Below are 12,721 nucleotides of genomic sequence, written 5' to 3'. Positions count from 1 at the left end.
TAAAACAATTTTAAACGAGATTTTATTGTAGATTATACATTTTTACTGATACCAACTATATCATATTTACCTTGTTCTTTAAAAATAGAAATACAAATAAAACATTTTTTTTTTGGAAATATATATTTTTATTTATTTTTAATTTTTAATGACAATCAAACCTGGGGAAGAGGGGGGGCGGCGCCCCTATCGCCCCTATGGTCCGCCCGCCACTGGTTGTAAATGTATTATCTCTTCGATTTCCACACAGCATCTATTGCACGTCTGTCCGTCCTGGGAGAGGGATCCCTCCTCTGTTGCTCTCCCTGAGGTTTCTCCCATGTCCCCCTTTAAACTGTGGGTTTTCTCTGGAAGTGTTTCCTTGTACGATGTGAGGGTCTAAGGACAGATGGCCTAAGGACAGAGGGTCTAAGGACAGTGGGTTTGAGGACAGAGGGTCTGAGGACAGAGGGCCTAAGGACAGAGGGTCTAAGGAAAGAGGGTCTGAGGACAGATGGTGTGGTATTGTCATACTGATATTCTGTACAAACTGTGAAGTCCACTGAGACAAATGTGACATTTGTGATATTGGGCTATATAAATAAACATTGATTGATTGAGTAACATGATAACAAAGGTACCCCAACTGAAGCTGGGTACATGACAGGATGTATGATTACCTAGAAGAGCATCAGGACTGTTTATATGGAGGCCTGTTTGCGCCACAGGAAGAAAAAAAAAAATCCTTTAACTCAATATATTGACTTACTATCTCATTATAATGACTTAAACCAACTCAGCAAGTCAAAGCAATACACTAGCTGTAAGCAATCCTGATTTTGGAGCACTCCTGAAGAGAATACATTGTTTTTGCTCTTGCCACACGCTTCATGAAGGTATCATCGACTGTTCAAAAGATAACATGTGAAGTAATGTTACTGGTATAGGCCTAATATTAACCCTTTAACTGCTGGACCAAGAAAAAAGCTATGGAAAAATTATTTTTTTGCATTTTCTTATCAAATGGGCCACAAATAAGCACAAACGCATTTTATTTTTTTGACTGACCACACAGTTTTGTTTTTATGAGCCTCTACCAAATGGTCGAGCTGGCCTTCTATGGTAAAAGTAATCATCATATGCAGTACAGTATTTGTATGCATCAAACTCAAATAAAACACAAACTCAAATACATTTGTTTCTTTTATTGAAAATGAGCAATATATACAACCAGATATATTCATAAAAGATAATAAATTATAATTGTAAAAACAAAAAATGGAAAAAAGTAATGTAAAGTGTTTTTCATGATAAAAAAATACTTGCTCATCTTACTGTATTGGCCTAACAGGAAACCACTGGCCTAACAGCAAATGTCTATATCCTGTGTTGGCCTAACTTGCTCATCTGTGTGCAATTTTGGGCTGAATGCCATGCATGAAAGGTGCTATATAAATTATTATCACTCCTTCACTCTGAGGCTCGTCTGGTCTTCAACCTTCCCAAATTCTCCCACACCACTCCGCTCCTCCGCTCCCTTCACTGGCTTCCAGTAACTGCTAGAATCCACTTCAAGACACTGGTACTTGCGTACCATGCTGTGAATGGATCTGGCCCTTCCTACATCCAGGACATGGTTAAACCGTACACCCCAGCACGTGCACTCCGCTCTGCATCAGCCAAACAGCTCGCTGCACCCGCACTGCGAGGGGGACCCAAGTTCCCGTCAGCAAAAACACGTGGGTTTGCTATCCTGGATCCAAAATGGTGGAATGAGCTCCTCATTGAAATCAGGACAGCAGATAGCTTACACATCTTCCGACGCAAACTGAAAACTCATCTCTTTAGACTCCACTTCGAGCGATAGAATTACTAACAAAGCACTTATATACTAATAAAGGGCTGGCTTTCTAAATGCCAGTTGAGTAGCACTTGAAATGTTTGGCTCTATGAAACCTGATGTACTTATATGATTCTGTTTTCTTAAAGGTTGTATCTTCCTGGTCGAATGCACTTATTGTAAGTCGCTTTGGATAAAAGCGTCAGCTAAATGCAATGTAATGTAATGTAATGTAATGAGGCTAGATTTAGTAATATTACCATGAATCTAGCCATTTATTTACCATATTTTATTGGAAAACATCTCTGAAACTCTGAAAAAGTCATATTGCTAGCTTACCATAAAAGGCCAATTCGACCGATTGGTTGAGCATATTTTCAAAAAGTGGCGTGCCACTAAAATATGTCAAAAATGATATGGTTACCTTCCAAAAGTTGACCAAAAAGAGTGATTTCTTCAGCAGTGATTTTTAGCATTGCCAACTTTCTCAGTGGAAGCTAGCTGAAGGGCATTCTGTTTGAACCACAGTGACATCTAGAGGTTGTTTTGTGCATAACATGTCAACCAAAGGGTAGAGCTGGCTGAATCAGGTGGAGTTCAATTATTTATTTATTTTTTCAACAAGATATCAAGACGCAAAATGTGCTCTACCAAATGGTGGTGCTGGCAGTTAAAGGGTTAAATAGATTTACGTTAAATATAGCATGCACCGTTTGGATGGCCGAACTGACTCGAGGTAGGCCTAGGTATCTAACGTAACTGTATTGCTATATTTCGTGCAGTGTTCGCTTACTGGGTTTAACTGACGTATTTATTAAATAACATTAAAAACTTCTGTTCAGCAATTTCTTTACAATAATGTGCGTGAGTACTAGTTGTTGTTTTTCTGGTGTTAAAAGGTAAACACAGCAAACTGCAGTGTGCATGCAATTAACACTGTGCTACAGGTCCGCTAGGCCAGGGCATATGGCACTTGCATAACTTGAAGCGGATCGAAGCCTCGTCGCTTCATAAGGGAGAGTTTTTGCGTGGAGGCCTATGTAGTAAATGGAGAAACGTTTCAAACAGGTCAGCTCAGCATTCTGTGATACGGTGCTAGAGACATACACAGGGAGCTCCACCATGGTTATTTAAAACGTGTTCAAGCTGGCAAATGTCCATTTACCTATCCATCAGCCTAGCTTACCTTTGGTTCTTACTCGTTAATTAAATATATTTTGAGTTCAGATTAAGGCGTATGGACTATAAAGTTGTGAGTTTGTGACACAGCTGCTGCGGGCTCCTGCGTTTCCGTGTGCAGTGCGGCCGGAGCGCACCGGGAGGAATAATATTTAATGTTCACATAAGCGACCGTACAATACACATACAGCGTTTTTTACGTGTTAAACACACGTATCGTCACAACGCCTGTGCCAAGAGTGTTAGGAACCTTGACTCAATAGCTTGGAGGACTCAAATGCACAACCCAGAGACAAAACAAGGTTTGAAGAAAAATAATCTTTACTTGCAAAAAACAAAATCACTCTTTTAGAGGAAATAACAAATTGACAAAAGTAAAGCGCTCTCATGGAGGGAAAAAGGCAAAACACTGAATCTCTTTAAGCCATGGCTTGGATCTGGCTTCTTGGGACAACGAACAAGACGAACCGACAACTAACAAGGGGAGACAGGACAATATATACATGAGGTAAGTGGGCACAGGTGGAAACAATCAGAGGCGGGGCAGACACTGACGATGGCGGGAAAAGGAACCAGAGCAGGAAGTAAAGGGACCTGGAATGAGACAAGGGTTGCGTTCCGATAATCCAAAAATCAGCTCCTATCTCCTATGCCTTGACCTCTGAGTGAAAGGTCACGGGGTTAAGGGATAGTGGATAGGAGAATTCAAAAGGACTTAGGAGAAGAGACTGCACTTTCACTATCCGACGTGTTTATGATACAATATGGTATTGTGAAAGCAAAACTGGATCAAGGATTTGTCAAGGAAGCCATCAGCCTTCATCTGGTCAAAGTGGTCCACCCGCTGCTGGGTCGTCATGGCGCCCAGCAGCGTCCAGTCCGCTGGCTGCCAGTACTTAGACCTAAAGTGACGCACTCCATTCTCCTCTGGACCCTCTCCTCTGGACCCTCTCCTCTGGACCCTCTCCTCTGGACCCTCTCCTCTGGACCCTCTATTCTGGACCCTCTCCTCTGGACCCTCTCCTCTGGACCCTCTCCTCATTTCTCATCAATCATCTCTGAATGTTTCTCTGAATGTGTCTCTGAATGTGTCTCTGAATGTTTCTCTGAATGTGTCTCTGGATGTGTCTCTGAATGTTTCTCTGAATGTTTCTCTGAATGTGTCTCTGAATGTTTCTCTGAATGTTTCTCTGAATGTGTCTCTGAATGTGTCTCTGAATGTTTCTCTGAATGTTTCTCTGAATGTGTCTCTGAATGTTTGTCTGAATGTTTCTCTGAATGTGTCTCTGAATGTTTCTCTGAATGTTTCTCTGGATGTGTCTCTGAATGTGTCTCTGGATGTTTCTCTGAATGTGTCTCTGAATGTGTCTCTGAATGTTTCTCTGAATGTGTCTCTGAATGTGTCTCTGAATGTTTCTCTGAATGTGTCTCTGAATGTGTCTCTGAATGTTTCTCTGAATGTGTCTCTGAATGTGTCTCTGAATGTTTCTCTGAATGTGTCTCTGAATGTTTCTCTGAATGTGTCTCTGGATGTGTCTCTGAATGTGTCTCTGAATGTGTCTCTGAATGTTTCTCTGAATGTGTCTCTGAATGTGTCTCTGAATGTGTCTCTGAATGTTTCTCTGAATGTGTCTCTGAATGTGTCTCTGAATGTTTCTCTGAATGTGTCTCTGAATGTGTCTCTGAATGTGTCTCTGAATGTTTCTCTGAATGTGTCTCTGAATGTGTCTCTGAATGTGTCTCTGAATGTTTCTCTGAATGTGTCTCTGAATGTGTCTCTGAATGTTTCTCTGAATGTGTCTCTGAATGTTTCTCTGAATGTTTCTCTGAATGTGTCTCTGAATGTGTCTCTGAATGTTTCTCTGGATGTGTCTCTGAATGTGTCTCTGAATGTGTCTCTGAATGTGTCTCTGAATGTGTCTCTGAATGTGTCTCTGAATGTGTCTCTGAATGTTTCTCTGGATGTTTCTCTGAATGTGTCTCTGAATGTGTCTCTGAATGTGTCTCTGAATGTGTCTCTGAATATTTCTCTGAATGTGTCTCTGAATGTGTCTCTGAATGTTTCTCTGGATGTTTCTCTGAATGTGTCTCTGAATGTGTCTCTGAATGTGTCTTTGAATGTGTCTCTGGATGTTTCTCTGAATGTTTCTCTGAATGTGTCTCTGAATGTGTCTCTGAATGTGTCTTTGAATGTGTCTCTGAATGTGTCTCTGAATGTTTCTCTGAATGTTTCTCTGAATGTGTCTCTGGATGTTTCTCTGAATGTGTCTCTGGATGTTTCTCTGAATGTGTCTCTGAATGTGTCTCTGAATGTTTCTCTGAATGTGTCTCTGAATGTGTCTCTGAATGTGTCTCTGAATGTGTCTCTGAATGTTTCTCTGAATGTGTCTCTGAATGTGTCTCTGAATGTGTCTCTGAATGTTTCTCTGAATGTGTCTCTGGATGTGTCTCTGAATGTGTCTCTGGATGTGTCTCTGAATGTTTCTCTGAATGTGTCTCTGAATGTTTCTCTGAATGTGTCTCTGAATGTGTCTCTGAATGTGTCTCTGAATGTTTCTCTGAATGTGTCTCTGGATGTGTCTCTGAATGTGTCTCTGGATGTGTCTCTGAATGTTTCTCTGAATGTGTCTCTGGATGTTTCTCTGAATGTTTCTCTGAATGTGTCTCTGAATGTGTCTCTGAATGTTTCTCTGAATGTGTCTCTGAATGTGTTTCTGAATGTGTCTCTGAATGTTTCTCTGAATGTGTCTCTGAATGTGTCTCTGAATGTTTCTCTGAATGTGTCTCTGGATGTGTCTCTGAATGTGTCTCTGGATGTGTCTCTGAATGTTTCTCTGAATGTGTCTCTGAATGTTTCTCTGAATGTTTCTCTGAATGTTTCTCTGAATGTTTCTCTTAATGTGTCTCTGAATGTGTCTCTGGATGTGTCTCTGAATGTGTCTCTGAATGTGTCTCTGAATGTTTCTCTGAATGTGTCTCTGAATGTGTCTCTGAATGTTTCTCTGAATGTGTCTCTGAATGTTTCTCTGAATGTTTCTCTGAATGTGTCTCTGAATGTTTCTCTGAATGTGTCTCTGAATGTTTCTCTGAATGTTTCTCTGAATGTTTCTCTGAATGTTTCTCTTAATGTGTCTCTGAATGTTTCTCTGAATGTTTCTCTTAATGTGTCTCTGAATGTGTCTCTGAATGTTTCTCTGAATGTGTCTCTGAATGTGTCTCTGAATGTTTCTCTGAATGTTTCTCTGAATGTGTCTCTGAATGTGTCTCTGAATGTGTCTCTGGATGTGTCTCTGAATGTTTCTCTTAATGTGTCTCTGAATGTTTCTCTGAATGTGTCTCTGAATTTTTTTTCATTTCATTTCAAACCTTTATTTAGACAGATTAGTCCCTTGAGATCATCGATCTCATTTACAAGGGAGACCTGCATCATTTAGTTCCACATGAAACATAAAAACAACATACAAACAACAGAGGATATCATATTTACATATTCAACATTTACAACTACCCAGAGTGTCAGAAAGCATTTCATTTAGACATGCCTTAAATACATTCAAAGAAATAAAAATGCTCAATTTCAATTTTGCCTGTAGACTGTTCCAAGCAAGTGGAGCTGCGCACATAAAAGCTGTCTTACCTAAGACAGTCCTTACTCTTGGCACATCTAACAAGACTATATCCTGTGATCGCAGACAATAGCTGCTTGCAACTTTCTGCTTTATCAATGAACAGATATAATACGGGAGTTTGCCCAACATAGCTTTATAGATAAAAGTGTACCAGTGACTGAGCCTCCGTACAGTGAGTGATGGTAAACCTGCCTTGGTATACAGTGTACAGTGATGAGTAAGTGCTTTACAGTTAGTGACAAATCTCAGAGCACTATGATACGCAGCATCTAGTTTGCTTAGGTAGTTGGCAGGTGCATTCATATACAGCAGATCACCATAGTCCAGCACAGGTAAAAAGGTCACAGTGACTAGCCTTTTCCTGGCCTCAAGCGAGAAACAGGACTTATTCCTGAAAAAGAAACCTAGCCTAACCCTCAGTTTTTTAAGCAGGTTATTGACATGAAGTTTAAAAGAGAGACAGTCATCAAGCAAGATACCAAGGTATTTGTAACAGGCAACAACTTCAAGTTTTGTTCCTTGCGTTGATACAATATCTAAAACAGGCTCTGGTGACTTTTTAGCTTTTGAAAAGAGCATTATCTTGGTTTTATCCACATTTAAAAGAAGCTTTAGTTCAGAGAGCTGAGTCTGAATAATGTTAAAAACAGCCTGTAATTTAACAACCGCCTCCTGAATGGAGGGACCTGCACAATACATCACGGTATCGTCCGCATAAAAATGTAAAGTAGCTTCATCCACATTTTCACCTAAACTGTTGATATATATGGAGAATAAAAGTGGACCTAAAACAGAACCTTGAGGAACACCATTAGCAATGTTTAACCACTCAGAAGACAGCCCATCAAAGTGAACACATTGGGACCTTTCAGAGAGGTAGTTCACAAACCACCCCACTGCATGGCTGGATATGCCAGTACTGAATAGCCTCTGTTTTAAGACACGATGATCAACGGTGTCAAACGCTTTGGAAAGGTCAATAAACAGAGCTGCACAACTCTGTTTATTATCTAGCATACTAGTAATATCATTTACCACTTTCATTGTTGCAGTGATGGTGCTATGTTTCTTCCTGAAGCCTGACTGATGTTTAGACAGGATATCATTTATACATAAAAACTCCTTTACTTGTTCACTCACAAGTCGTTCGAGCACCTTAGCCAAAACTGACAATTTAGAGATTGGCCTATAGTTATTTAAAATAGTTGCCTCCCCTCCTTTCAGTAGAGGCAGGACATAAGCAGACTTCCATACTTTAGGAATTGTATTTGTGCTGAGGGAGAGGTTAAAAAGAGAAGTAAGAGGTGGAGCAATAAAATCTGCAGCTATCTTTAAAAAGAAAGGTTCTACGTTGTCCGGGCCAGCCGGTTTCTTAGGATCTAACTTGGATAAAGCTTCATGGACAATACCAACAGTTAAAGGAGTAAAACTGAAAGGGTTTTCCAGACCACATAGTTCAGAGTCAAGGACTGGAGCGTTCACAGAAGCAGAAGCACAGTCAGTGACAGAATCAAACAGAGAGCCACAAGAGACAAAATGCTTATTAAAGCAATTTAGCATGGTGGCCCTGTCTGATATAATGCCAGATGCTGTGGTGAGGTACGGAGGTAGCTCATTTGGGATATCACCAGTGGAAATCGATTTTATGGCTTTCCAAAATTTACTAGGATTATTCAGGTTTTCTGTGGTAACTGACAAATAGTACTTTGACTTAGCACTTTTGACATTTGAAGTAAAGCTATTCCTTAGCTGCCTAAAGCGTAGCCATTCTACCTCTGAGCCTGATTTCCTAGCCTTTGCCCAGGCATTGTTTCTCTCATGAAGGAGACTGGACATTTCAGCAGAAAACCAGGGATTGTTTCGTCCCTTCACTCTAAATTTACGCAGAGGTGCATGTTTATCTATAATTTTTATAAAACCAAGATAAAAATAAGACCATGCAGTTTCTACATCAGCACACAGATCGATTTTTCCCCAATCAAAATCAAACAGATCATGTAAAAAACCCTGCTCCACTAAGTGTTTTTTATCTCTCTTTGTGATGATGCGTGGTTTAACTTTTTGGACCTTAGTGTCCCTAATTGTGGCTACAACACAGTGGTCACTCACATCATTAGCAAATACTCCCACAGATGAGTATTTATATGGAACATTTGTTAAAATTAGATCAATTAAGGAGGATTTATTTGGGGACTTAATATTTGGGCGAGTAGGACTGTCTATAATCTGAGTAATGTTCAAAGAGGTACACAGGTTTTTAAAATCCTCTGACACAGAAGTTAACCAATCCCAATTAAAATCACCAAGCAGCACTATTTCCTTGTAGGAAAGTTGAGATAACAGTTTTGCCAATGAAGATAAGGAGTCCTTGACAGCCGAGGGGGCCCTGTAGCAACCCACCACCATGACCTGTTGACCCTTTGTTACTTCGACATTCACAGCTAAAAATTCTAGTTGTTTACTAACAGATTTGGAAACCATTTTTGTTACACAAAACTTATTTTTCACATAAATGGCAACGCCACCACCTTTTTTAGGACGGTCAGTGCGATATACATTGTAACCATTTATGTAAATGTCAGAGGCCAAGATCGATTTGTCTAGCCACGTTTCTGATAAGACAATGACATCAGCATCAGTTGAACTCGCCCAAATACGGACAAAATCTAATTTAGGTAACAGACTGCGCACATTTAAATGAATTAAACCTAACCCCGATCTAGAACTAAAATCAGCAGGAGTAGCTATTTGACTAAAACTACCAGGTGGACCCGGATTTGGCTGTACATTTCCTGATAGTAACAACAATAAAAATACCAAGCACCTTTTCCTCTTAATCAACACACATACATTTTCAGCTGTTCTAGAGTCACCAGCAAACTTCGCAAAAGTGAGATTAGAGTTCAAAAAACAATTCTGAAGGACCATTGTGGCAGGCATGTGAGAAAGACAGACATTTGACGAAATGAATGTCCGCGACAGTGCAACTAGCAATTGTTTGTGCAACCCATCCGAACCTGTACAGGGGATGTCCACTGCGGGCGGCAGAACGGACCCGCATCCAGCAGAATTGTCAGGATGACTAGCGAACTTCTCCTTGTCCAGCACAGTCAAAAAAAGGCACAGCAGAAACACGACATTTGCCATTTTCCCAGACCAGCTCAACAGCATCCACGATGTTCCCGAAGCAAAACCACGTCAGGACAGCAGCAAGGAAATAGGCAATCAGCAGTGTGGCAACACTCCGGTTTCTCCGCGGTATCTCCAGACCAGGCCTCCCCCGCACAGTAGCACCCAACAGGTGGGAGTAGGCCTCTAACAGCAGGTGGATAGCGGCCTTCAGCCGTGGGAACCACCACCAGCAGAAGCAGAAATGGGTGGACGGCAGGCCCTCAAACCGCGGCAGATCCTCCACAGATCAATGGCGTTAAAGATGGAACATAGATGGACATAGATGGAGCCTAAGCCGGAGAGCTAGATCTATGCTAACAGATGCCAGATGCTAACAGGTAGTGGGAGCCTGTAAAAATTGCGACTGCCTCACGCAATTGCGACTGCCTCACGCAATTGCGACTGCCTCACGCGAATTGCAGATTTGTGTGAATGTTTCTCTGAATGTGTCTCTGAATGTTTCTCTGAATGTTTCTCTTAATGTGTCTCTGAATGTTTCTCTGAATGTGTCTCTGAATGTGTCTCTGAATGTTTCTCTGAATGTGTCTCTGAATGTGTCTCTGAATGTGTCTCTGAATGTTTCTCTGAATGTTTCTCTGAATGTGTCTCTGAATGTTTCTCTGAATGTGTCTCTGAATGTGTCTCTGAATGTGTCTCTGAATGTTTCTCTGGATGTTTCTCTGAATGTGTCTCTGAATGTATCTCTGAATGTGTCTCTGAATGTTTCTCTGGATGTGTCTCTGAATGTTTCTCTGAATGTGTCTCTGAATGTTTCTCTGGATGTTTCTCTGAATTTTTCTCTGAATGTGTCTCTGAATGTGTCTCTGAATGTGTCTCTGAATGTGTCTCTGAATGTTTCTCTGGATGTTTCTCTGAATGTTTCTCTGAATGTGTCTCTGAATGTTTCTCTGGATGTTTCTCTGAATGTGTCTCTGAATGTGTCTCTGAATGTTTCTCTGAATGTGTCTCTGAATGTGTCTCTGAATGTTTCTCTGAATGTGTCTCTGAATGTTTCTCTGAATGTGTCTCTGAATGTGTCTCTGAATGTGTCTCTGAATGTGTCTCTGGATGTTTCTCTGAATGTGTCTCTGAATGTTTCTCTGAATGTGTCTCTGAATGTGTCTCTGAATGTGTCTCTGAATGTTTCTCTGAATGTGTCTCTGAATGTGTCTCTGAATGTTTCTCTGAATGTTTCTCTGAATGTGTCTCTGGATGTTTCTCTGAATGTGTCTCTGAATGTGTCTCTGAATGTGTCTCTGAATGTTTCTCTGAATGTTTCTCTGGATGTGTCTCTGAATGTGTCTCTGGATGTGTCTCTGAATGTTTCTCTGAATGTTTCTCTGAATGTTTCTCTGGATGTGTCTCTGAATGTTTCTCTGGATGTTTCTCTGAATGTGTCTCTGAATGTTTCTCTGAATGTGTCTCTGAATGTGTCTCTGAATGTGTCTCTGAATGTTTCTCTGAATGTGTCTCTGAATGTGTCTCTGAATGTTTCTCTGAATGTGTCTCTGAATGTGTCTCTGAATGTGTCTCTGAATGTTTCTCTGAATGTGTCTCTGAATGTGTCTCTGAATGTTTCTCTGAATGTTTCTCTGAATGTGTCTCTGAATGTGTCTCTGAATGTTTCTCTGAATGTGTCTCTGAATGTGTCTCTGAATGTGTCTTTGAATGTGTCTCTGGATGTGTCTCTGGATGTGTCTCTGAATGTTTCTCTGAATGTGTCTCTGAATGTGTCTTTGAATGTGTCTCTGAATGTTTCTCTGAATGTGTCTCTGAATGTGTCTCTGAATGTTTCTCTGAATGTGTCTCTGAATGTTTCTCTGAATGTGTCTCTGAATGTGTCTCTGAATGTGTCTCTGGATGTTTCTCTGAATGTGTCTCTGAATGTGTCTCTGAATGTGTCTCTGAATGTGTCTCTGAATGTGTCTCTGAATGTTTCTCTGAATGTGTCTCTGAATGTTTCTCTGAATGTTTCTCTGAATGTGTCTCTGAATGTTTCTCTGAATGTTTCTCTGAATGTGTCTCTGAATGTGTCTTTGAATGTGTCTCTGAATGTGTCTCTGAATGTGTCTCTGAATGTTTCTCTGAATGTGTCTCTGAATGTGTCTCTGAATGTTTCTCTGAATGTGTCTCTGAATGTGTCTCTGGATGTGTCTCTGAATGTGTCTCTGAATGTTTCTCTGAATGTGTCTCTGAATGTGTCTTTGAATGTGTCTCTGAATGTTTCTCTGAATGTGTCTCTGAATGTTTCTCTGAATGTGTCTCTGAATGTGTCTCTGAATGTTTCTCTGAATGTGTCTCTGAATGTTTCTCTGAATGTGTCTCTGAATGTTTCTCTGAATGTTTCTCTTAATGTGTCTCTGAATGTGTCTCTGAATGTGTCTCTGAATGTGTCTCTGAATGTTTCTCTGAATGTGTCTCTGAATGTGTCTCTGAATGTGTCTCTGAATGTTTCTCTGGATGTTTCTCTGAATGTGTCTCTGAATGTGTCTCTGAATGTTTCTCTGAATGTGTCTCTGAATGTGTCTCTGAATGTGTCTCTGAATGTGTCTCTGAATGTGTCTCTGGATGTGTCTCTGGATGTTTCTCTGAATGTGTCTCTGAATGTTTCTCTGAATGTTTCTCTGAATGTTTCTCTGAATGTGTCTCTGAATGTTTCTCTGAATGTGTCTCTGAATGTGTCTCTGGATGTGTCTCTGAATGTTTCTCTGAATGTGTCTCTGAATGTTTCTCTGAATGTGTCTCTGAATGTGTCTCTGGATGTGTCTCTGAATGTTTCTCTGAATGTGTCTCTGAATGTTTCTCTGGATGTGTCTCTGAATGTTTCTCTGGATGTTTCTCTGAATGTGTCTCTGAATGTGTCTCTGAATGTTTCTCTGAATGTGTCTCTGAATGTGTCTCTGAATGTGTCTCTGAATGTGTC

At 40.6% G+C, this 12,721-nt stretch overlaps 1 long non-coding RNA gene across 1 annotated transcript; it reads left to right on the top strand.

Moving 5' to 3' along the window:
* The first annotated feature begins 558 nt into the window (after nt 1–558).
* LOC307013062 lies at nt 559–3,644 on the top strand. Its single transcript, XR_013800845.1, has 2 exons — nt 559–1,459; nt 2,060–3,644. It is a non-coding gene; the product is annotated as an uncharacterized lncRNA (long non-coding RNA).
* Nucleotides 3,645–12,721: the final 9,077 nt, after the last annotated feature.

The sequence above is a fragment of the Notothenia rossii genome (genome assembly GCF_949606895.1).
Source record: "Notothenia rossii genome assembly, chromosome: 7".
Taxonomy (NCBI): domain Eukaryota; kingdom Metazoa; phylum Chordata; class Actinopteri; order Perciformes; family Nototheniidae; genus Notothenia; species Notothenia rossii.
The sequence above is the reverse complement of the archived record's forward strand: the minus strand, read 5'-3'. Positions and strand labels throughout refer to the sequence as shown.